The sequence below is a fragment of the Manis javanica genome, chromosome 2 (assembly GCF_040802235.1).
Source record: "Manis javanica isolate MJ-LG chromosome 2, MJ_LKY, whole genome shotgun sequence".
Taxonomy (NCBI): Eukaryota; Metazoa; Chordata; class Mammalia; order Pholidota; family Manidae; genus Manis; species Manis javanica.
This window is the reverse complement of record NC_133157.1, coordinates 220,620,076-220,644,549: the sequence shown is the minus strand read 5'-3', so window position 1 is coordinate 220,644,549 and position 24,474 is coordinate 220,620,076. Positions and strand designations below refer to the sequence as shown.

Genomic DNA, 24,474 nt, shown 5'->3' with positions numbered 1-24,474 from the left:
AATATCATTAAGGTCACTCAGCCACTTGTTGACTGAGCAGACATATGTATGTGGGTTTACTTACTCCACTTCTTATCTTTCCTCAGTCACACAAGGTGAGTTTTCCAAAACATCTAAATGTCTATAGACCTTTCTATAAAGACAGTCTGACTGAGATGTGGGAGCTCTAGGGCTTCCTCTTTTAAAACTCCTCCTTCCTTTTCTCCAAGGGAGGTCACCACCATTTTATGCACTGTAGCTTGTAAGAGTTTTCTACCTTGCATCTGACCCATGAAATTTGGGTCCAAACATTGCCAGGACTGACAGAGAAACCATCCCTATCTCAGCAGGAAAGGACCTGAGGTGTTCTGGCAATCCTGGATCCTAGTTTTACACAAGCATTATTATTTTTTCTTTTTTGGTGCTATTAGAAGTGGTATTTTTTTTAAATTCATATACCAATTATTCATTACTGATATATGAGAATAGAATCTACTTTTGTTTTGTTTAATCTTGAATTCTGTTAAGTTGCTACATTTGCTTGTTAGTTCCAGGAGTTCTTTTGTTGTTGTTTTTGACTTTTTGCGATTTTTCTACATAGACAATCATATTATCTGTGAACAAAGACATTTTTATTTCTCCCTTCCCGGTATATATACCTTGTATTTCCTTTTCTTGTTTGATTGCACTGGCTAGGACTTCCATTATGACATTAAATAGGACTGGTGAGAGGAGACATCCTTGCCTTGATGACAATTATAGGGTAAGAGTAACTAGTTTCTCACCATTAAGTATGATGTTAGCCATAGGTTTTTTGTATGTATTGCTTATCCAGTTGAGGAAATTCCTATTTCTAGTTAACTGGAAGTTTTTGTCATGACTAGGTGTTGAATTATGTCAGATGCTCTTTGTCAAGCTGTTGAGATGATCACGTGATTTTTCCTGTAGCCATGTGATGGGTGGATTATATTAATTGGTTTTCAAATGTTGAGCTATTCTTGCATATCTAAAATAAACCCAACTTGGTCATACTATAATAATACTTTTCACATATTGTTGAGTTCAGTTAGCTGTTATTTAGGATTTTTAATCTATGTTCATGAGCAATGTTTGTCTAGTTTTCTTGTATTGTCTTTATGTAGCTTTAGTAAGATAGTCATTCTGGCTTCATAGAATACCTTAGAAGGTGTTCCATATGCTTATATTTTCTGAAAGAGATTTGGAGAATTGAAATAATTTCTTCCCAACCTTCTAAACATCATTTATATGTCAAATAATTTTTTAAACTTCTTCCCAGAGTGAAATTTTCAAAAGCATGTCATTTTTCTTATAATTGATGGTGTAGAAAGAGGACTCACTGCTTCTGTGAGCCTGCAGCCAAGATCCTGATGGTTGTTTTGGGACAGTTAGTTTTTACAGATGCAGCTATTGGGAAGATGAGCTGGACATTGAGTAAAGGAAAGCAACAATCAGCTGGGAGCCATAGGGCACATCTCTGTCTTTTGCTGTGTCTGATCGTTCCAGCTTTAGAGAGCAGCGATTAATGTCTGCTTCATTTCTTCCTTTCAAAACATGCGTACATTCCTCTTTTGACCAACTCTAAGTCTGACTCCTGCGGTGCCTAAGACAAGAGGAATCAAGGAGCCACAGTTCCCAGTCCTGGACAAGTCGGCATTGCCCGATACACCAAGAACTGAAATGATTTGCCTAAAGTTTCCTTAGTTAACATTTCATATTTCCCTTAGTTTATCCTTAATGATGAGGCTTTCCCTCTATTTCATGATCATACCGTTTACTCACACATAGAAGAACTATTGTTATGGGTCAAGATCAATACAATATTTAACCATGAATTAGAGAGTATAAATGTCACTTTAAGGTGACTATATGATTTGATTTTTCTCTTTTCTGTCACCTTGTCATATTTGTTTGCAGTACTTAATATCCACGTATTTCATATCAGAAATGGTCCTCTGAGTATACAGAACAAAGGATAGTCAAAATGGAATAAATTTCCAGTAGACACTAATTTATATCAAGTATATACTTTTAAGGACTCTCTCCCTTTAGGATTTCCTGGAAAATAAATGTTTTCTTTGTCTTGCTCACTTCTTAGATTTGATCTGTGCTTTTTTTTTCCCTTTAGTCATATGAATGACAAGCACTCTAAGACAAATTAGGTTTTGAACTTGGAAGGATTCCAACTTTTATACTAATGCATTTCTTTCTAATCTGCTCAAGACTGGTTGACCTCTTGGCAGAGAAGATAGAGGGGTGAGCAGTGCCTAAATTTTACTTCTTTTATATTGCTCAAGGTTGGCCAAAAATATTAAACCTCCACCTTGAGTTCAGAAAGACGTATTAGGCCACTTTTTGTAGAAATGGGATGTTTAGAGGGAATACATGTCATAGTATACACTGGAAAAGATCTTTCCCCTCACTTCCTTAGGTAGTGGTCAAAGTGATAAGGGCCAAGGAATGAGTATGTAAAAGACATTTTCACATTGAACTCTTGTACAGCCTCCCAGGCCTCAGGGCATTGTCCTGGCCTGGATAAGATCTCAGAAGGCAGTCAACTTTCTCTCTTTCCAGAGCTCGTGTTCCCTGATGTGTACATGTTCTCTTTCATTGGAGTAAAAAGTTCACACTGTTTGAATTGGGTCATGAGAAACCTGCACAGCAAGACTTCCAACTGCCTTAGTAGTAGGCCGTTCATGCTCATCTAGCTTGGGATGAGGGTGATCTTCAATTATTAGAGATCTCAAGGGAGTCTGGAGTCACAGACTTACAAATAATATCTTAATATGTTATATCTAGTTTGCTTATCTATCTTTATTTTTCATGAGATTGATTTGGATAGAATTCTGACATTTTCATAATCCTTTAACAAAAATTTAATCAGTAGTTATTAAGGTCTCTCATAGGCTTGTAAGGCCAAACTTTATGGTAGTGAAAAGTATTTTTTCTGAGGTTTTGTTTCTTCATATAATCTAATGAACTTGCAGAAGTAGTAAATTGGGATCAGAAGCTGGCCATCGCCTCAAGCTATTAATAGCAATTTTTCCTTCTTTGGAAGTTAGAAACCTGAATCTTTGAGAGAAAATCAATTCCCTCTTTTCCCAAGCTATGAAGTAGTTAAACCAGGATTCAAATGCAGGTCTGTCTATAATGACTGTGATCTTTCAAATGTCCAACAGTGCCTCCTACAATTAAAATGATTTCTCAAGAGCCTGAAATTCCTCTATCCGGAATGGAGTTCCATATGGACACTCATTTACTTGGTGGATATCTTACAATAATTATATGTTTTAATCTAGTCATAGTTATCATAACTTATGTTTTGTATAGGAATCCATTCTCTCAACTGAACTTGGGCAGAAAAAAACAGACATTGATATCCACATGCTTTTCCTTTGTTAGGATATCAAAGGTCTAGGAGTTGAATATGTGGAGATTTTAGGAAATATTATTTAAGCTTTGTTTTTAAAGCAAAGATGAAGTGTTTGCTTTTAGACACTTTTTTTTTTTGGCATTTTAGAGGCATTTTCTTGGTTTATTTGAAGTCTGCATAAGGACACTACACCTCAAAGGCATGTGAGGGATGAAAGGTTGAATGCTTTAACTTGAATTATAATTTTTGGTGATGCAGCATCTTTCATCTGAGAATTCTAAGACATACTCAAGAAAATCCATTCATTCTAACACCTCTTTGAGGCTGCTAGAACCTACTTAGAGCTGGAGAAGTAGAGGTATAAACAAAGAAAGAGAAAGAGCAGAGATTTATTTCAGCAGAAACACAAGCCATTGGACACTTTAACTTTCCATTCTGCTTTTCTTTTGCAATTAGAACTTGCTCTGTACAGAATAAGAAGGTTATGAAGGCGTTATTTCTCCAGGAGCTTCTTATGTGAAGGCTCACTGCACATGCCAAACTCTGCTGTAAAATGATGCTAGAAAGGATCTGAGAAAGTCAGACTTTGTGGAGATGACAATATTGTATACCAAAACAGGAAGTATATTAATAGTAAGGAAACCTCTTTTCAGTGAACCCAACCCCTCATATCGAGGATTCAGGTGAAACCTGTTGATTCTACTCAGTCACTGTCTTGGGAACACTTTGATTCTTGTCCATCATCAGTGAGATACATGCGCCTTTTCCCTGACTGCTGCAACAGCTTCCTATTTGATTTCCTTGCCCCAGTCTCTCCCTTATCCAATCCAATCCACTTGCAGGTAAATAACTTGTAGCCAAAGAGATTATATTTTAAAAAACATGCATCATTCTACCTAAAACATTTTTAATAGAATATATTTTGTTGAACTGTTTGAAAGCAAATTGCAGACATTGTGCCTTTTCACTCCTAAATAACACTACACACATTTTCTAGGAATAAGGACATTTTCCTACATATCCACATACCACTATTGCATCTAAAAAAATTAACAATAACACCATATTGCTTAATATCCATTCCATACTCAAATGTCCTCAATTGCCTACCCAATGTATTTTCCCCCAGCTTTATTGAGATATAATTGGAATACAAAATACCTGCACGTAATTAATGTATATAATTTGGTGAGTTTGCATACAACTTATTTTAAAAGTTTACCTGACACAGGAGCCTTAATAAGGAAATGCAGACCTAAAGAAAGGGTCAAGTCTGAATATTTTAATGATAGGTATGATGAAAAATGGACAGTCATGAAGAAATGTGGTAAGTATGAGCTAAGTGTACTACACTGAGGGAAACTTAATGAGACCTGTACATTTGGATTCTTTTCAGTGTTCCTTTGTCTTCAGACATAAAGATCTTCCTTTTCTCTGGGTTTCTAGTGGACACCTCTCACGTGAGGGTTTCTTAAGGGAGAAGGGTGGGGAGAAAGGTCAGAATTACTTCCTGTTTCTTCCATTTCTTCAAATCCCTCAACTTAAAATATTTAATACGCCAAGGTTCCATGCTTTTACTCCACCTGGGTCTAATGTCCTTAACAGTGACACCACATCTCACTTCTGTATCCTCTACATGGGTCTCAGTGCTTGTAACAGAATAGGGCTGGAATTGGTATATGAATTTGTATATAAGTTTATGAATGTGATTGCTCAATAAATATTTATAAATAACTCATTGTCTTGAGAAATACCAAGTCCAAATTTTCTGCTTGTGTAACATATGCTGTTTGTGTCCATTCATATCTCAACATTCAGTGTTACCATAAACACCTAAGACTTCCTACTACAAGTACCTGCAGCTTTCTGCCAGATGTCTTTCTTGGGCCATAACTACATGCTTAGATGGTATTTAAAGTAGCCATGACAAGGAGTTGCCTCCTGCAGGAGTATCTCAAAGTCATCATGAATGAAGAGTTGCTACGTAAAATCCCAGCCTCTTCTCCCTTGAGCAGGAACAGTGATGAAGAACATTTCATGCTGTCTCCAGAGGGATTGAGCACATTTTCCAAAGTGGTAACCTGTCTGTTGGTGTGCTCTGTGCTAACTTAATACCCCTTCTCTGTCTCATTACCCACTTCTTTACCACAACTTTCTAAGTCCCTCTACCTAATATCTGCTTCCACTGAAATCCTTGCTTCTTGTTCCTGGACAACTTGTTATTCTTAGCCTCCATGATGCTCATGGGGATTGAAAAATACCAATTACACTGGCTTGACTTTATAGGATATTTTTATGGAGTTCAGTAGGAAGGTATCATTATACCATGTCATAGGCAATCTGTTTTGAGTTCAAACTCCAAGCAGGAAATGACTCTTCTGATAAAGAGGACTCTGAAATACTTCTCTTACTGCCACAATGTGTAGAATTCCATCTGAGAAATAATCTAGTCATCCAAGAGAATAATGGCAGGGTAGATAGAGCACATGCTCAGGTTAAAGAGAGATGTGTGGAGTCAAGCCTAGGTGTTTCTGGCCTTAGTAAGGAAAGCAAGTACCTAACACTTTACAGAGCAAATTGGAGGAAAGTGAAACATCAATAGAAGTCAATTGATAAAGGAGGTTCTTCATATGAGTTACTTAGTTAATGTTGTAAGTAAGAATTCTGAGGCAAAGAAGCAATAGCTTCAGCCCAGGAAAGCTCCGGACAAACTACCAAGCTGCATGTGGGGAAAAGCACATATGCACACAAACAGTGCAAGAACAGACATACCCCAGAACGTGACATGGTGTCTGCATGTATCTGGCATACAATAAATGCCAGAGCAAATGAAGTTCATGTTGAAAGAGGGAAGTCTGTCCATTAGGCTGTGCTCACTAATACATGTTTATCAGAATGCAAAAGCTATGTATACCTTTAACAGAACCACCAGAAAAACTTGTTTTTGTATAGATTACTGAATCTCACCTAGAGTTACTGAATGTGAATTTCTCATCATTGACCTTGACAAAATAATGGCTTAATACACTGCAAAAAATGAATACCTAACACTTACTGAGTGTGTATTAATTGCTGGGCACTGTGCTAACCATTTTACATGTACTATTATTTTAAAGTCCATAACACTTCCCTCAAATAAGTAATAGTATTTATTCTGTTTTACCAGTGAGGTGCCTGATGCAAGGAGAGATTAAAGATCTTTTCCAACGTTATATGGTTAATAGTGAAAAAGCTGGGATTTGAACCAGGATGCCAGATTCTATAATACTTGCTCTAAATCAAAATATGTCATTGCCTCTCATTATAATTATTTATTACAATACCTAGTCTGTTTATGTCTCAGGGTGGTTATAAGGGGATTCAGGACACATATGTTAAAATAAGTGAAAATATTCCATTAGGTACAAATGATTAACTTTATAGTGATATTTGTTTATCAGGGCATGAGAAACAAAAGCCAAGAATCAAAGGGTCTGATTGTGACAGGGATAATGATCACAATTGTAAGCTATATTCATATTTATTTTTGTGACCATAGAAGACACTTATCTCTAAAGTTTACCATACCTTGATCTCTTGTTCAGCCTTGAAAACCATACAGGGAAAGTACCACTATCATTCCCATGTCACAGATGTTGAAAACTGAGTCTCAGTGAAATTAAGTGCCCTCTCCTGGAGTTTACTATGGAGTAAACCCAAAATTTAAATTCAGTCTGACATCTGGTTATTTTTGCACTCCAGGGTAAAAAGAAGATATGAGTGAGTCAGAGAATGGGAGAGAATGGGAATATTGAAACATCTTCAGTCATTTGAGCTCAGTGCTGCATATCTCTCTGTCAACAGTAGAAAGGAGATTTGTTGATGGGCTTATTGGGATGTTTGACAAGTAGGAGATAGATAAATGACAGGTTTTGAACTATTTATCTGGTGTTTATAACTGACCGGACTTTGTCTGTAGTTTATTTGGCCTACCAGCAGTCATGGTGCTACCATCCATACCTTAGGATCAGATTACAGTGTTTTCCAAGTTGAAATGTTTTAAACTGTCAGGCATTGTGCCTTGGCATACCCAAAGTATTAATTTTTAAATTAAAGCTAAAAAAGGCTTAACATTCTCAGTTAAATTAGTTCTTTCTAAATACAATATTTAAAGGCGGCAAGTGAATTTTAAATTTCCACAAAAGACAAAAGAAAGCCCACATATATCATGTTAAAATGTCCCCTGTATTTTCTTCCACACATTTTTTAGATGTATATTCCCCTCCTTCTTCTTATATCACTCATTGCCTGTGTCTTCTTAAATCCTTCTGGTTCCCCAGCTTAGCATCTATATTCATTATCCTTCATCTGTTCCTCTATTTCTTTAGCCATGAAGGGTCGCCCCTCTCTACTTTGTCAACCTTAGCATGTCCTTCAACTATTTGCTCTTGTATCACCTTGTAAGATCTCTCCTCTCTCTCCTTTCAGCCTCCACTGACAGGTTCCACAAAGAATTTTAATCAGCTTCCAGACCAGAAAGGTTCAGTTCTCTGCCATCTCAGTGCAAGATGTTACCAATCCTTGTTAGTACTTCTAACACAGCATGTTACCCATCCTTATGAGTATTTCTAAACACACATTACAGATCCTTGTGAGTACTCTCACATAAGTACGATTGAGAATGAGCATTAGCCTTTCTTATTTCATCATGTGTTCTTTGAGGGCAGGAGCTAAATTTTGTTCTTTCCTAATAGAGCCTTAGTGCAAGCTGACAGATGATAGGTTCTCAGGTTGTGATTATCTAACATGCACTGAATAATGACACTGTGTTTTTCCCACCACCTCTTTAATGAAACCTTTTGAGCTATGGCAATGAGGAGTTAGACTTCACTGTCAGTTCCCCTCTTCACTGACAAGTGGCAGGCCAATGTGTGATTTCCTCAGAGGATATTGTCCAAATGTGGCTATATGCAACAAATTTCTCACAAGCAAACCTTGTCCCTGTCTCTATTATGAATTCTATAATGTGTTTGCAGGTGGCTCTGCCAATCCTGAAAAATGTGGGCACACATAAACCATGTAAGCTCATGACTCATTGCTAATTCCAGAGAGGCAGCCCAAAGCCCTCATTCATATACTCTGCATCTTTAATTTCTGCTTCCATTCCTGCTGTCTCAGCTTGCTTGGTACACCTCTTTCCTTATAACTCCCATGCTGGATGTTACTGGCCTCAACAGGAATTACAAAATATACTTAACTCGGGGGGGCATAGCCAAGATGGCGGCATAAGTAAAGCAGTGGAAATCTCCTCCCAAAACTGTAATTATTTTTGAAAATAAAACATATACAACTATTCCTAAAAGAGAGACCAGGAGACACAGGACAACAGCCAGACTACATCTACACCTGTGAGAACCCAGTGCCTCGTGAAGGGGGTAAGATACAAGCCCCAGCCTGGCAGGACCCGAGCGCCTCTCACCCCAGCTCCTGGTGGGAGGAGAGGAGTCAGAGCAGGGAGGGAGAGGGAGCCCAGGAATGACTGCTAAACACCCAGCCCTAGTCATCTGCACCGGAGTGCAGACACAGTGCATGTGGTGCTGGGTACTAGGGAAACGGGACAGAAAGACCTGTGACCAGTCCCTGCAGCCAGCACCCTAGGGACAAAGAAAAGCGAGTGCCCTTTGAAAATCTTAAAGGGGCAGGGGCCTCACAGCTGGACAGAAGCGACCCTGCGCAATCAGCCCAGTAACTTGTAATCCCGGGGAACTCCAGGCACCTCAACCTCTTGGGAGGCAGTGCAACTCAGAGGCCCCTCATGGTGATAAACAGCCTCCCACTCATTCCCCCTCCGGCACGAATCTGCATTGCAGAGCAGCAGCCTGAGGCTGGCCACGCCCACAGCAACCGGGCAGAGATTCTTCCACAGCAGCGGGGAAAGAACCAGACACCCTGTCTGCGTGCAGCTGCCCAGCACTAGCTGCTAGGGGTCGCTATTCTCCCAGGAGAGGAAGGCCAAAACTAGCAAGAAGGGTCGTTCTCCCAGGCGACACATGCACCAGCTCCTCACAACTATGTCTATCGCCATGAAAAGGCAAAAGAATTTCATACAGACTAAGATAACAGAGACAACCCCTGAGAAGGAGATAGACCTAACCAATCTTCCTGAAAAAGAATTCAAAATAAAGGTCATAACCATGCTGATGGATCTTCAGAGAAATATGCAAGAGCTAAAGGAAGAAGTCTGGAAGAGATTACAGAAATGAAACAATCTGAAAGGATTTAAGAGCAGACTGGATGAGGTACAAGAGGCTATTAATGGAATAGAAATCAGAGAACAGGAATACAGAGAAGCTGACGTAGAGAGAGATAAAAGGATCTCCAGGAATGAAACAATATTAAGAGAACTTCTCCATTCTTTATGTGTTGGTTGTTTTATTCTGTGCTCTTTTGTGACCAATCCAAAAGGAACAATATACACATTATAGGGGTACCAGAAGAAGAAAGAGAAAAAGAGATAAGAAGTGTATTTGAAGAAATACTTGCTGAGAAGTTCCACAAACTGGGGGAGGAAATAATCACTCAGACCATGGAAGTACACAGAACTCCCAAGAGAAGGGACCCAAGGAAGACAACACCAAGACACATAATAATTAAAATGGCAAAGATCAAGGACAAGGACAGAGTTTTAAAGGCAGCTAGAGAGAGGGAAAAGGTCACCTACAAAGGAAAACCCATGAGGCTATCTTCAGACTTCTCAACAGAAACCTTACAGGCCAGAAGAGAATGGCATGATATATTTAATGCAATGAAGCAGAAGGGCCTTGAACCAAGAATACTGTACCCAGCACAATTATCATTTAAATATGAAGGAGGGATTAAACAATTCCCAGACAAGCAAAAGTTGAGGGAATTTGCCTCCCACAAACCACCGCTACAGGGTATGTTAGAGGGACTGCTCTATATGGGAACACTCCTAAGGCTAAATAGATGTCACCAGAGAAAATAAACACAGCAAAGAAAGCAGACCAACCAAATACTAACTAAAGGCAAAAAATAAAATCAACTACACACTAAAGCAATTAAAGGAAACACAAAAGAGCACCGAATAAAACAACCAACACATAAAGAATGGAGAAGGAGGAATAAGAAGGAAGAGAAATAAAGAATCACCAGACAGTGTCTATAATAGCTCAGTAAGCAAGTTAAGTTAAGACAGTAAAGTACTAAAGAAGCTAACCTGGAACCTTCGGTAACCATGAATGTAAAGCCTGCAATGGCAATAAGTACATACCTATCGATAATCACCCTAAATGTAAATGGACTGAATGCACCAATCAAAAGACACAGAATCACTGAATGGATAAAAAAACAAGACCCATCTATATGCTGCTTACAAGAGACTTACCTCAAACCCAAAGACATGCACAGACTAAAAGTCAAGGCATGGAAAAAGATATTTCATGCAAGCAATAGGGAGAAAATATTGGGTGCTGCAGTACTAGTATCAGACAAAATAGACTTCAAAACCAAGAAAGTAACAAGAGATAAAGAAGGACATTACATAATGATAAAGGGGTCAGTTCAACAAGAGGTTATAACCATTATAAATATATATTCACCCAACACAGGAGCCCCAGCATATGTGAAACAAATACTAACAGAACTAAAGGAGGAAATAGAATACAGTGCATTCATTTTAGGAGACTTCAACATGCCACACACTCCAAAGGATAGATCCACAAAACAGAAAATAAGTAAGGACACAGAGGCACTGAACAACACACTAGAACAGATGGACCTAACAGACATCTACAGAACTCTACATCCAAAAGCAACAGGATACACATTCTTCTCAAGTGCACATGGAACATTCTCCAGAATAGACCACATACTAGGCCACAAAAAGAGCCTCAATAAATTCCAAAAGATTGAAATCCTACCAATCAACTTTTCAGACCACAAAGGTATAGAATTAGAAATAAATTGTACAAAGAAAGCAAAAAGGTTCACAAACACATGGAGGCTTAACGACATGCTCCTAAATAATCAATGGATGAACGAGCAAATTAAAATAGAGATCAAGCAATATATGGGAACAAATGACAACAACAACACAAAGCCCCAACTTCTGTGGGATACAGCAAAAGCAGTCTTAAGAGGAAAGTAAATAGCAATGCAGGCATATTTAAAGAAGGAAAAACAACCCCAAATGAATAGTTTAAAGTCGCAATTATCGAAACTGGAAAAAGAAGAACAAATGAGGCCTAAGGTCAGCAGAAGGAGGGACATAACATAATAAAGATCAGAGAAGAAATAAATAAAATTGAGAAGAATAAAGCAATAGAAAAAATCAATGAAACCAAGAGCTGGTTCTTTGAGAAAATAAACAAAATAGATAAGCCTCTAGCCAAACTTATAAAGAGAAAAAGAGAATCAACACACATCAACAGAATCAGAAACAAGAAAGGAAAAATCATGATGGACCCCACAGAAATACAAAGAATTATTAGAGAATACTATGAAAACCTATATGCTAAGAAGCTGGAAACCCTAGAAGAAATGGACAACTTCCTAGAAAATTCAACCCTCCAAGACTGACCAAGGAAGAAACACAAAAATTAAACAAACCAATTACAAACAAAGAAATTGAAGCGGTAATCAAAGAACAGCCCAAGAAAAAAAACCCGGCCAGATGGATTTACCTCAGAATTTTATCTGACACACAGAGAAGACATAATACCCATTCTCCTTAAAGTTTTCCAAAAAGTAGAAGAGGACGGAATACTCCCAAACTCATTCTATGAAGCCAAAATCACCCTAATACCAAAACCAGGCAAAGACCCCACAAAGAAAGAAAATTACAGACCAATATCCCTGATGAATGTAGATGCAAAAATACTCAACAAAATATTAGGAAACTGAATTCAAAAATACATCAAGGGGATCATACACCATGACCAAGTGGGATTCATCCCAGGGATGCAAGTGTGGTACAACATTCGAGAATCCATCAACATCATCCACCACATCAACAAAAAGAAGGACAAAAACCACATGATCATCTCCATAGATGCAAAAAAGCATCTGACAAAATTCAACATCCATTCACGATAAAAATTCTCAAAAAAATGGGCATAGAGGGCAAGTACCTCAACATAATAAAGGCCATATATGATTAACCCACAGCTAACATCATACTGAACAGCGAGAGGCTGAAAGCTTTTCCTCTGAGATCGGGAACAAGACAGGGATGCCCACTCTCCCCACTGTTATTCAACATAGTACTGGGAGGTCCTAGCCATGGCAATCAGACAAAACAAAGAAATACAAGGAATCCAGATTGGTAAAGAGGAAGTTAAACTGTCACTATTTGCAGATGACATGAAATTGTACATTAAAAACCCTAAAGACTCCATTCCAAAACTACTAGAACTGATATCAGAATATAGCAAAGTTGCAGGATACAGAATTAACACACAGAAATCTGTGACTTTCCTATACACTAACAATGAACCAATAGAAAGAGAAATCAGGAAAACAATTCCATTCACAATTGCATCAAAAAGAATAAAATACCTAGGAGTAAACCTAACCAAGGAACTGAAAGACCTATACCATGAAAACTATAAGACACTCTTAAGAGAAATTAAAGAGGACACTAACAAATGGAAACTCATCCCATGCTCTTGGCTAGGAAGAATTAATATCGTCAAAATACCCATCCTGCCCAGAGCAATATACAGATTTCATGCAATCCCTATCATATTACCAACAGCATTCTTCAACGAACTGAAACAAATAGTTCAAAAATTCATATGGAAACACCAAAGACCCCGAATAGCCAAAGCAATCCTGAGAAAGAAGAATAAAGTGGTGGGGATCTCACTCCCCAACTTCAAACTCTACTACAACGCCACAGTAATCAGGACAATTTGGTATTGGCACAAGAACAGAGCCACAGACCAGTAGAACAGAATAGAAACTCCAGACATTAAGCCAAACATATAAGCTTAATTAATATGCAATAAAGGAGCCATGGACATACAATGGGGAAATGACAGTCTCTTCTACAGATGGTGCTGGCAAAACTGGACAGCTACATGTAAGAGAATGAAACTGGATCACTGTATAACCCCATACACAAAAGTAAATCCAAAATGGATCAAAGACCTGAATGTAAGTCATGAAACCATAAAACTCTTAGAAAAAAACATAGGCAAAAATCTCTTGGACATAAACTTGAGCAACTTCTTCATGAACATATCTCCCCAGGCAACAGGAACAAAAGCAAAAATGAACAAGTGGGACTACATCAAGCTGAAAAACTTCTGTACAGCAAAGGACACCATCAATAGAACAAAAAGGTACCCTACAGTTTGGGAGAATATATTCATAAATGACAGATCCGATAAAGGCTTGACATCCAAAATATATAAAGAGCCCATTCACCTCAACAAACAAAAAGCAAATAATCCAATTAAAAAATGGGTGGAGGAGCTGAACAGTTCTTCAAAGAAGAAATTCAGATGGTCAACAGACACATGAAAAGAGACTCCACATTGCTAGTTATCAGAGAAATGCAAATTAAAACCACAATGATATATCAATTCATACCAGTAAGGATGGCTACCATCCAAAAGACAAACAAAAACAAATGTTGGCGAGGTTGTGGAGAAAGGGGAACCTTCCTACACTGCTGGTGGGAATGTAAATTAGTTCAGCCACTATGGAAAGCAGTATGGAGGTTCCTCAAAAAACTCAAAATAGAAATACCATTTGACCTAGGAATTCCACTTTTAGGAATTTACCCTAAAAATGCAGCAGCCCAGTTTGAAAAAGGCAGATGCACCCCTATGTTTATCGCAGCACTATTTACAATAGCCAATAAATGGAAGCAACCTAAGTGTCCATCAGTAGATGAATGGATAAAGAAAATGTGGTACATATACACAATGCAATATTATTCAGCTATAAGAAGAAAACAAATCCTACCATTTGCAACAACATGGATGGAGTTAGAGAGTATCATTCTCAGTGAAATAAGCCAGGCGGAGAAAGACAAATACCAAATGATTTCACTCATCTGTGGAGTATAAGAACAAAGAAAAACTGAAGGAACAAAACAGCAGCAGAATCACAGAACCCAAGAATGGACTAACAGTTACCAAAGGGAGAGGGACCTGGGAGAAAGGGAGGGAAGGGACGGATAAGGGCGGGGAAAAAGAAAGGGGGTATTATGATTAGCATGTATAATATTGGGGGGGCATAGGGAGGGCTGTGCAACACAGAGAAGACAAGTAGCCATTCTACAGCATCTTACTATGCTGATGGACAGTGACTGTAATGGGGTTTCTGGGGGGGGGACTTGGTGAAGGGGGGACCCTAGAAAACATAATGTTCTTTATGTTTTCTAAACATATTCTAGATTAATGATAACATAATTCTAGATTAATGATAACAAAGTAAATAATATACATATATACTTAACTCTTAGAATCATGTTTTCAGAAGGTGGGAATTCAGTAAAAACTATTAAAAACTGGGCACAGTATGTACCTGAAGTCATATAGGTATGGACCATACTAAGTTGAAGGCCCCTCATTTTATTTTGAGCAAAGGGTCTTGTCTTTTCTTATCAATCACTAAACTACTGCCTCCCAACTTTCATGTTTGTTTACAGTCACAAGCACAAATGTCTATTACCACCAATAGAGTAAAGTAAATGAGAGAAGCCGACTGACTGCAGCAAGAGTGTAGGATGTATGTGGGTTCCTTGCTAACCACAAGGTGCATATCCATCCTGGTGGCACCCCCATTCAATTTTTAAACACTGTATGAGCTAAACCAAGCATATTAATTGTTGAGTGCATCCACTGGATCATTATTTTGCAACCAAAGACTGGCTGGTCTATCTGAAATGTTCCATAAAATCAGAAAGTAAAGATATTAAATTATAGTGGCAGAAAGTTGTGAAAATAGTGAAGAAGGGTTTATATAAATAAATGAATTCAGATATGTAGTGCATCAGCAAAAGAAACATAAACAGGGCAACATGAAAGTTATAAGCACAGAACTGTCATTTTTCCTATTGCTTCTTTTTGCTGTTCATTATATATTTTAATTACCAAGAGGATAAAATAAAAATGTATAAAGTGTATTTAAGATTTAGAAAATTATAAAACAAGCCATTCAGTTTAAAAGCGGTATAACCATTACCTTTAACATCCTATTTAAGTCTTTGTCAGAGTCAATTATTCCCCCCCAGAAGTAGCTACTGTCCTTAAATATGTTTATCACATTCTTGTTTTGTATTCATAAGTGATAGCTTTGTTTTTAATGCTTTTAAACTTCCCATAAATAGTAGGACATGCCATGTGCTATTTTACAGTATTCTGTGTTTGCTTAACCTAATGCTCCTGATAATAATCTGTTCTTTTCATGTGCCTGTACTCATCCTTTTTGGTTTTTAATTGCTGTATGGGCCACTATTTATCCATCACCTGTAGTACTGAGAAAAGTACAGCTGAATGCAGCATGTACATAGCTCTTGGTGTCTTGTGCAAGTGTTTCTTCAGGATGGCTTCCCAGGAGGAGAGTGGCAGTGTCGCAGGTATGCGGACATCTTGTGCAATGCTGCCCAAACTCTTGGTCTCACCCATGACTCAAGATACGGCTCTGCTGGATAGTCTCTTGAAAGTTGACTTGCATTAGTATTGACAAGAAGATGTACTATGCATCTCTCATTTCCTGCCTCAGGAATTGAGAATCAGTGGGAGATTCTGGAGATTCTGAAGAATCAGAGGGAAATACCTGCAGGAGCCTGTTCACTCCTCACTGTATCTTCATGTCTGCCCCTGTCTTAAGCCAGCACACACCCCTGGTATGCATAACACCAACTACCAGATAAGGCTGTTCTCAGAAGTTATTGCACCAGTTAACACTTTGACCAGCAGTGCTTAGGATATTCTATCCTTGCCAAAACATAATACTCTCAGACTCTGTGCTTTTTAGCTTTATCAGTCTGGTAGCTGTGATGTGGTATGTCAATCAATGTGAGTTCATTATTCACTTCCTTGAACACCAGTGCGGTTGACAACCTGTTCACAAATTTGATAGCCATTTAGGACACTTTCTGTTGATGTTTATTTGTTTATTGACTTGTTGATATTTTTCTAATGAAACTGAGGTCAAGGTCTTTATAAATTTTAAGTACATATGTTTTCAGATATATGTTTTACAATACTATCCTATCACAGTTTGCCCCTATGTTTTCTCTCTTTGTAAGTTTTTTGATGAGCATCTGTATTTAATGGACTTCCACGGGAATTATTAATATTTCCCTTCTGCTTGTAGAATATTTTTGATCTTGATATAAAGTTTCTCCCTAGTCTGAGGTCAAAAATATTGTTTCTATATTACATTCTATAAATTGAATAATTTTGCTCTCACTTTTAGGGAGTTAATCCCACCTACAATAAATGATTTTTCATCATAAAATGTAGGGCTTTGATTTTACTGTATTTTAATATGGCATACCAACTTTCCCAGAACCATTTATGCAAATGTCTTTTTCTCACTAGCCTAATATGCCATTTGTTTCATAAATGAAAGTTACAACTAATCAGGGATCTTTACCCCCTGCTTTTATTCTGACTTTAAATTTTTATCTGTATTTTATGTCAAAGACTTAATATCTTAATTAATTTTAAAGTTTTACAATAATATATATTATCTGGTATGACAAGTTCTCATATTCCTCATCTTCCACAAAAATTTATTCATTATTCTTGACTCTGCATTTCTATAAAACACTTAGTAGTCATTTTGTCAATTTTCAAAATATTCTGTTGGGATTTGTTGGCAATTTTTTGAAGTTATGATTTGATTTGGGAAAGATTAGTTACTTTATAATATTTTAAATTTTGTAACCCAGGAATATTATTATTTTCCTCTATATTGTTTTCATTTTATTTGTTTAATGATATTTTGTGATTTTCTTGATAACCATGCAAGCATTTTTGTACTTACTTTAAGTTCTGTACATTTTAATGTTTTGTAAGAGATAACAATCTAAACTTTAAAATTTTTTGGTAGTGAGAAACCAAAAAAATGACTAATTTCTATATATATATAAATTTTTTGCTTAGTAAGTGGACAATCTCTCATTAATTCTACCTGTATATCTGTGAATTATACAGTTTTAGAGAATCACAACATTATTTAGGAATGGCAAATCTGTTTCTCTTTACATCTTATATACATTGTATTTACTTTTATTTCCCTATAAAACTTGCTATGATATCCAGTAAAATGATAAATAGATGTGAGTATGACATACATCCGTGCCTTTTTTCTCATCATGAAGAGGGAGTGTTTTCAATATTTTATCATTAAATGTTATGTTTGCACTTTCGTAGATTTTTTCATCAGATCAGTGAAACTGTGTTCTAGTCCTAAAATAGCCGGAGTTTTGTTTTAATTTATTTTTTTATTTTATTTTGTTTTCCATCAATGTTGTTGAATTTTATCAAACGCTTTTACTGTATCCAGTTAATTTTTATGCTAGTGTCTGACTGGTATTGTAGAGTCCTATCTGTACATGAAAATATAAACTTCATTCTGGACACACAGCTACACTCCAGTTCCTAGGTTCCCTTTCAATTAATATGGCCAGGTGGTTGGGTTTTAACGAACAGAATGTGAGTAGAAATCAAACATAATCTCTATCACATCTGGCTTCTAGGAGTGCATGTTGCTTCACCATCCTCTGTATTCTCGTTTCCATTTGGTGGACACGCAAATCACTGGTGTGCTTGAAGCAGAGGTGGCAAACCCTCCCTCAGGTCAAGTCTCTGAAAGTGGGCTATATTTTAGTTAGATGATTCACATGTTCTTTTTCCTGGGTCTGTTTTACTGAGATACACTTTTCTAGACAGTTATTGATCTCACATAAATTTTTCATATTTTGGCATTATTTTAATAACATCTTACTAAATATATCATATCTGTAATATCTGCACTTTTATCTCCTTTTTAAATCCTAATATTGTTTATATTGCCTTCTTTATTCTTCATAGAATTTTCAACACATTTGTCTTTTAAAATAAACAACATTTGGATTTACATTTATCTCAATTTTATGTTTGATTTATATATTATTAATTTTGATTCTTCATCTTATCTTCATTTCATTCTTTCTACAGGTGTTGGGTTTGTTTTACTGTTCTTTACACAAATTCCTTAAACCAGATGCATTAATTCAAAACTGCCTTCTCTAATATAAATTCTAAAATTATAAATTACTTGAAAATACTGCTTCAGCTGTAACTCAGTTTTTAATATATTATAGTTGAGTTCTCAATATTTTACAGTTTATATCATAATTGATTCTTTAATGAGTGTGTTATTCACAAATGTATTTTTAAACTTATTTTTGTGTTATGGATTAACAAAAAATTACATAAGCTCAGAAAATGTATCCTGTACAAAAACAATTATTTCACATTTTTGAGACTAGCTATATGGCCAGTATGTGGTCAATTTTTGTTAATAGTCTATGTGCATGAAAAGAATGAAATTTTCGGATGTTTTATATATGACTGTTAGATATAGGGTGTCTGGATAAAATACAGAATTTCATGTTGAGTTTCAGGTTTTGGTAAACAACAAATATTTCTTTGTTCTAAAATATTTGTTGTCTATTTGAATTCAAATTTAAGGAGACATGCAATTTTTTCCTCGCTTGCTAAATCTAGCAACCATAAAATTAATCCTATTAATTTTTTTGCTTTTATCGTGCATATTATTATTTTTCTCTACTTGATCTGTTAGTGAGAAAATGTTAAAACATTTCCTGTAATTTTGGATTTGCCCAAGACTTCTTGTATTTATTAAAGTTTTGTTCTATACTATTTGAAATTATATTATTACATACATATAAATTCATACATTTTATATGTTCAGGTGAGTTGAATAGCTTTTTTTTCTAAATTATTTACTAATCCTGTTAAGATCTGGTAATGATTTTTTGCCTTGCGTTCTATTTTCCTTGATGTCCTGTAGTTACAGCACCTTTCTATCTGTTTGCATTTCATTCACTCATTCAACAGATATTTATGTGGTATCTGCTATTCTCTGTGCACATATCAAATAAATACAAAAAGTAAACCCCTGATCTTACAAAGTTTGCATTCTAGTGGTACAAGATAAACAAATTGGTAAAATATATACGTCATCATATGATGATGTGTGTTATAAAGAAAAATAATCAGAGAAGGGGGATGGGGGGGTGTAGAGGTTGACCCCATTGCCTTCATAAAACTGAAGATTAGACTGTGAGAGATGAAATATGACCTGGGTATCCTTGGTTTATTTTAGTGACTGATAGATATAAGCAACAAGAACTTAAAGCGTTTAGTTCTGATGATCTCAAAGAAATAAGTGTAGTCACATTGTAAATATTGGAATTGTGGTGAATAAACACTTGTTAGAATCATTAAAAATTCTAGGGCCACCTCTTCATTCTACTAATAATAATTGGATGCTGGAGAATGAATGGGCAGGCCCTGTCAAAACACAAGAGATGCCTAGCTTCTTCTCAATTACTCATCATGGAGGTAAGGAGTGACATAAGTGTACACATAAGTAGAGAGGACAGCATAAGCAGAACATGGTAAAATCCATAAAAGTAAAAATTTCCTTCATCAACCCAAGTGCTACTGATCTTTACCTTGTGCTCTTTACATTTGAAATATTCAACACATACAGAGATGAGCCAGATTTAGCAGTCTGAAAAGGACTCTCCTTTATATTAATTTATGGTTAATTTAAACCTCTTCCTTATAAAAATATTATAAATTTTAAAAGTGCCTACAATATAAATAGACAACAAATTATTATAACTTGATAATTAATGTAATACCACTCAAGTCCAGAAATACAATATTCGCAAAGCCATAGGACTATTTTCACTGGGACTCAGTGGTTAAGCCCCATTCTGGATCTTAACCAGTCCCAACTCTAACCTTCTAGTGTGCCTTACTTTGACTCAATATTATGTTTGTAAAATTCATCTGTTATATGGAACTGTGAATTGGTGATTTTGTTTTATTCTAGATGTTACTTGTGTGAATATGCCACGCTTACATAATTGATGATCATCTGAGTTGTTTCCAGTTGGAACTAATATGAATAATGATGCTGTGAACAGTCTTTACACATCTCTTAGGACACACATGCACTTTTTCCTATTAGTTAAACAAAAGTATTGAAATGGCAGGGCCATCAGATAGGTGTATCTGCAGATTTATTAGTGCTGCCATTTTTGTCTAAAACGTTTATGTGAAAATGTCCTCTCCTCAGTAGTCTCTGAGAAGTGTGCCATTACTACATCTCTGCAGCTCTTGGCATTGATTGGTTTACTCTTTTATTCATTTGCTTATTCACTCACTTTAACCAGTTTGCTGAGTATGTAGTGTTACATAATTTTATTTCCCTGATTGCTCATGAGATTGACCATTTTCTCACAGGTTTATTTTCTATTTGTATTTTCCATTTTGGGAAGTTCCCCCTTTTCTTATAGGTTGTCTATTGTGTCATTATCAGTTTGTAAAAGTCATTTATGTAATCTGCATATGTGCCATTGTCACTCTTCATGGTATCTTTTGATGTGCATAAGTTCTTAATTTGATGAAGACAAGTTCATGGACCTTTTCCCTTATAGATGGATAGCCAATGTTGTGTGTTGTGTAACATGTCTTCCCTTTCCTGAGGTCATGGAGATACTGTCCAGAGGTCACACTGAGGGAGTGGCTAATAAGCTAGTGGCAAACCTGAGTTTAAGGAGTTCCAAAGACTGATCTTCCCTCATTGCTAGCGAGATGCTATTCCTATCTGAAAACACAGTGAAAAAAGCAAGACAAAATCTTCCACAAAACAAAAACTTACGCAATGGCAATATGGAGTGGTCTTTATTAGTGCTGTACCATAGGTAGAGTCTGAATGGATCATTTGTCATTTCTTATTAATGAGGTAGACCCAGCATGGGAAGACCGGGGAGGAATAACCAAGTCCTTCAGAGCAGTCTGCTTAGCCGAAGGGAACAAATTCTACAGCTTTGGGCACTGGGTAGTGTTCAGTAAATTATCTGTGCCATGAACTAAATGGCACCCCTTAAAGAGTTCATCCACCTCACATGGATGAGCAGTTTGCATCAGGTAACAGATTCTTCACCTCCGTGATCCTGCCTGCTGCTATTATCTCAAAGATTTGTCACTGTCCTTTCACTTACATTTCTGGATCAGGCTGGGGAATTGGATAGCTTTGAAAGCACAGACAGTTTCCTTTGCCAATCTTCCAGACATGAATGTGCATATGGTGAACTGCTGTGTGGGAGGGAAAGAGATAGTTTAGAAATGTTTAGAGGGATAGAAGGACACATTTTGTTCTTATTTCATGTAGCATATCCCATGTTGTGATGTGAAATTGGGTTATTGAGAAAACAGAACCCTTTTACAATTAATATATTAATTGTAGTAATTTAATTTTAGTGACATTTTTGTTACTCTTTTGTGCTATGTGTCTTATATACCTGTATGCAATAGGAGCTTTACATTGAAACTTCTGTATCTTTAATATGTCAAACATGCACAGATATGCATGTACATGTATACCTTAATTTGTTTACTCTTCAGTGAATAGATGTTAGCTATAATTATGCAATTAGCCCAACTTTAAATATATAGAAACTGAGGTTTAGAGAAGTTACACAACTGATGAGTGTTGGAAGTTGACTTAATCCCACCTTTATCTAAAGTCCATGCTCTTAAAGGCTACACAGGGACACGAACTTAGTACTTAATGGACTAAGACTAAAAATGGGCAGATATAAAGATTCAGGAAATGGAACTTGATTTGTGCTTCGCAAATACATGCAGATAATGAAATACAAGAATGACAAAATGAGAATAAATGTTAATAAACCCATTTCAACAAGTGAAGAATGGGATACAATTAATAAGCTGAACTGGTGACAGATCAACTTAAAATTAAGGCAAAGTAACACTGAAATCGTTTATGTCTTGGCATGACACTATTTTTGGTCAATTTCACAATGGAATAAGTGTGTGGTGTATGTGTGTGTGTGTGTGTGTGTGTGTGTGTATGCGTGTGCAGTTGCACTTTATGAGTCATTTTGGGTTTGACCTTCACCAAAAAACCCAGCAGGGAAGTAATTATATTCCCTAGTTTGCATGTGGGTAGACTTTAGGCAGAAAGAGACTAACTTAACTTCCAAAGGTCATAAGGTGGTACACAGCCAGAATTTAAAACCAGGTCCATTTGGTTTTAATTTTAGTGATCTTTTTTCCCCCTCTGTATCTTCTTGTACCATTGTTAAGTACTAGTTATTTCTGAGACTCAGAAAAGGATCTCCGGTGTGTCAGTGGAGAGTGAAGCTGAGCAATAAGGTGTCTTCTACAAGCTGTCTTGGCAAGGAAATGCTGAATTTGAGGTTCTCTTCATTAGTTGCAAACCATTAGTTTCTTTCATTATTTTCAAACTAGACAAGAAAAATCTGAGAGACTATTTGGGACGCCAGTGCTGTGCCTCTGCAGCGCTCGGGATCACACAAAGGCTTACTCTCCTCGAGTGCAGCCAACCCTTGTTTCAAATCAACTTAATTCCGTAAGTGTTTATCAATTTCCATTGTTTTTCAATTCTATTCTGACTTACAATGGAAAGCAGACTTTCAAACATCTTTTAAAATAAAAACTCAAATTTTATTTTTTGCCCTTTCTGGGAGATGTTTATATCTTTTCTGGATTAGATTAACCCCTCCACCCCACCTTCTGTGAATGGATACCTGGCCATTGTATTTCTGAAGAAAATTCCTTTTTGACCTTGAAAGACAGAGAAGGAGACCAGCTTTTGTGTGTGCAATGATTCGGGCTCCAGCTTTTGTACATAATTAAAATTCTTCCTGAGCTATTATGGAAGAGAAGACGAAAATGGGCTTTTTAAAGGAGGGATAAAAGGGGTTTGGCTTGAGAATCAGGGGAGGAGGGAAAGCTAGGCATAAGTGGTTGCCAGGAGCTGGATCTGCGCCCAAAGGGTGTGAGTGCCAACTGGCAGGTCTTTGTGATAGGCTGGCAGGAGGGTCCAGGTGAGGAGCTTCACTCAGGTGCTTGGAGCTATGATGGGGTCATGTCTTTATTAAGGGGTAGGAGCTTCACGTTCACCTGAGCCCAAGTCTGTGCTAGCTGACATCACTTTTCAGGTGACAGAGAAGCTCACGCACTGATAGTGTGAGTGCCCTCACCAACCACAGACTAGCCACTTTAGGAGTGCAACTGAAGTCCGAATGGCACCATTCCTAGGTCCCTCTGGGCACTCTGTGAGGGTGCTTCTGTGCACCTGCCCTCTCCCACAGATGCTAAGGACATCTGTTAGAATGTAGGGAGATCCCTGCACCTCTACCAGAGAGAGAAGGGTCACTGTACCTGGCACAGGACTGGGCATACACGGCACCCAGTATATGCAGTTGGGGTGTTGCAGCTCAATTACAGAGACCATGGTGGATATGCTATGGATCATCATTGGCCATCTTGAGGGTGGAGAATGAACAACTGAAATTGCTGTAAAACCACTATGTACTAGGCATTGCTGTAGTAACTCTGTATCATTTATATTTTTAATTCCCTCTTTTATTTAATTCTCAAGATTTACACAGTGAGGTAACTAGATACTTTCATCTCCACCTTGAAAACAGAACGAGTTGAAGCTTAGAAATGTTACAAATTTGCTTACAATCATTTGTATGGCAGTGCAAGAACCAAGATCACTTTGTTGGCCTAACATCAAAGCCTTTCTCCTCTTTTATGATGTAGCACAGTGTCTTTGTGCTAATTCTCTGAGTGGCTTTAGGCAAATCACTTAACTGCTTTGGACCTCAAACTGCACACATGGGGATGGAGGACAAAATGTCCATTATAGTTTCCTGCTGTCTTGCATTTCAGTGTAGATGTGGAGTGAGCCACTTTGCAAATGCTTTCCCTTTGAATAACACACATGCTATTATATATTTAAATAACAAATTATATCAAAACCTTTTTCTCTCTCCCTCCCTC

The 24,474-nt window shown here is 37.0% G+C and overlaps 1 long non-coding RNA gene across 1 annotated transcript in view; it reads left to right on the top strand.

Moving 5' to 3' along the window:
* Window positions 1-24,474, top strand: part of LOC140845492 (uncharacterized) — a 155,772-nt gene that overhangs the window by 9,040 nt on the left and 122,258 nt on the right. The gene's annotated exons all lie outside the window — the stretch shown is intronic.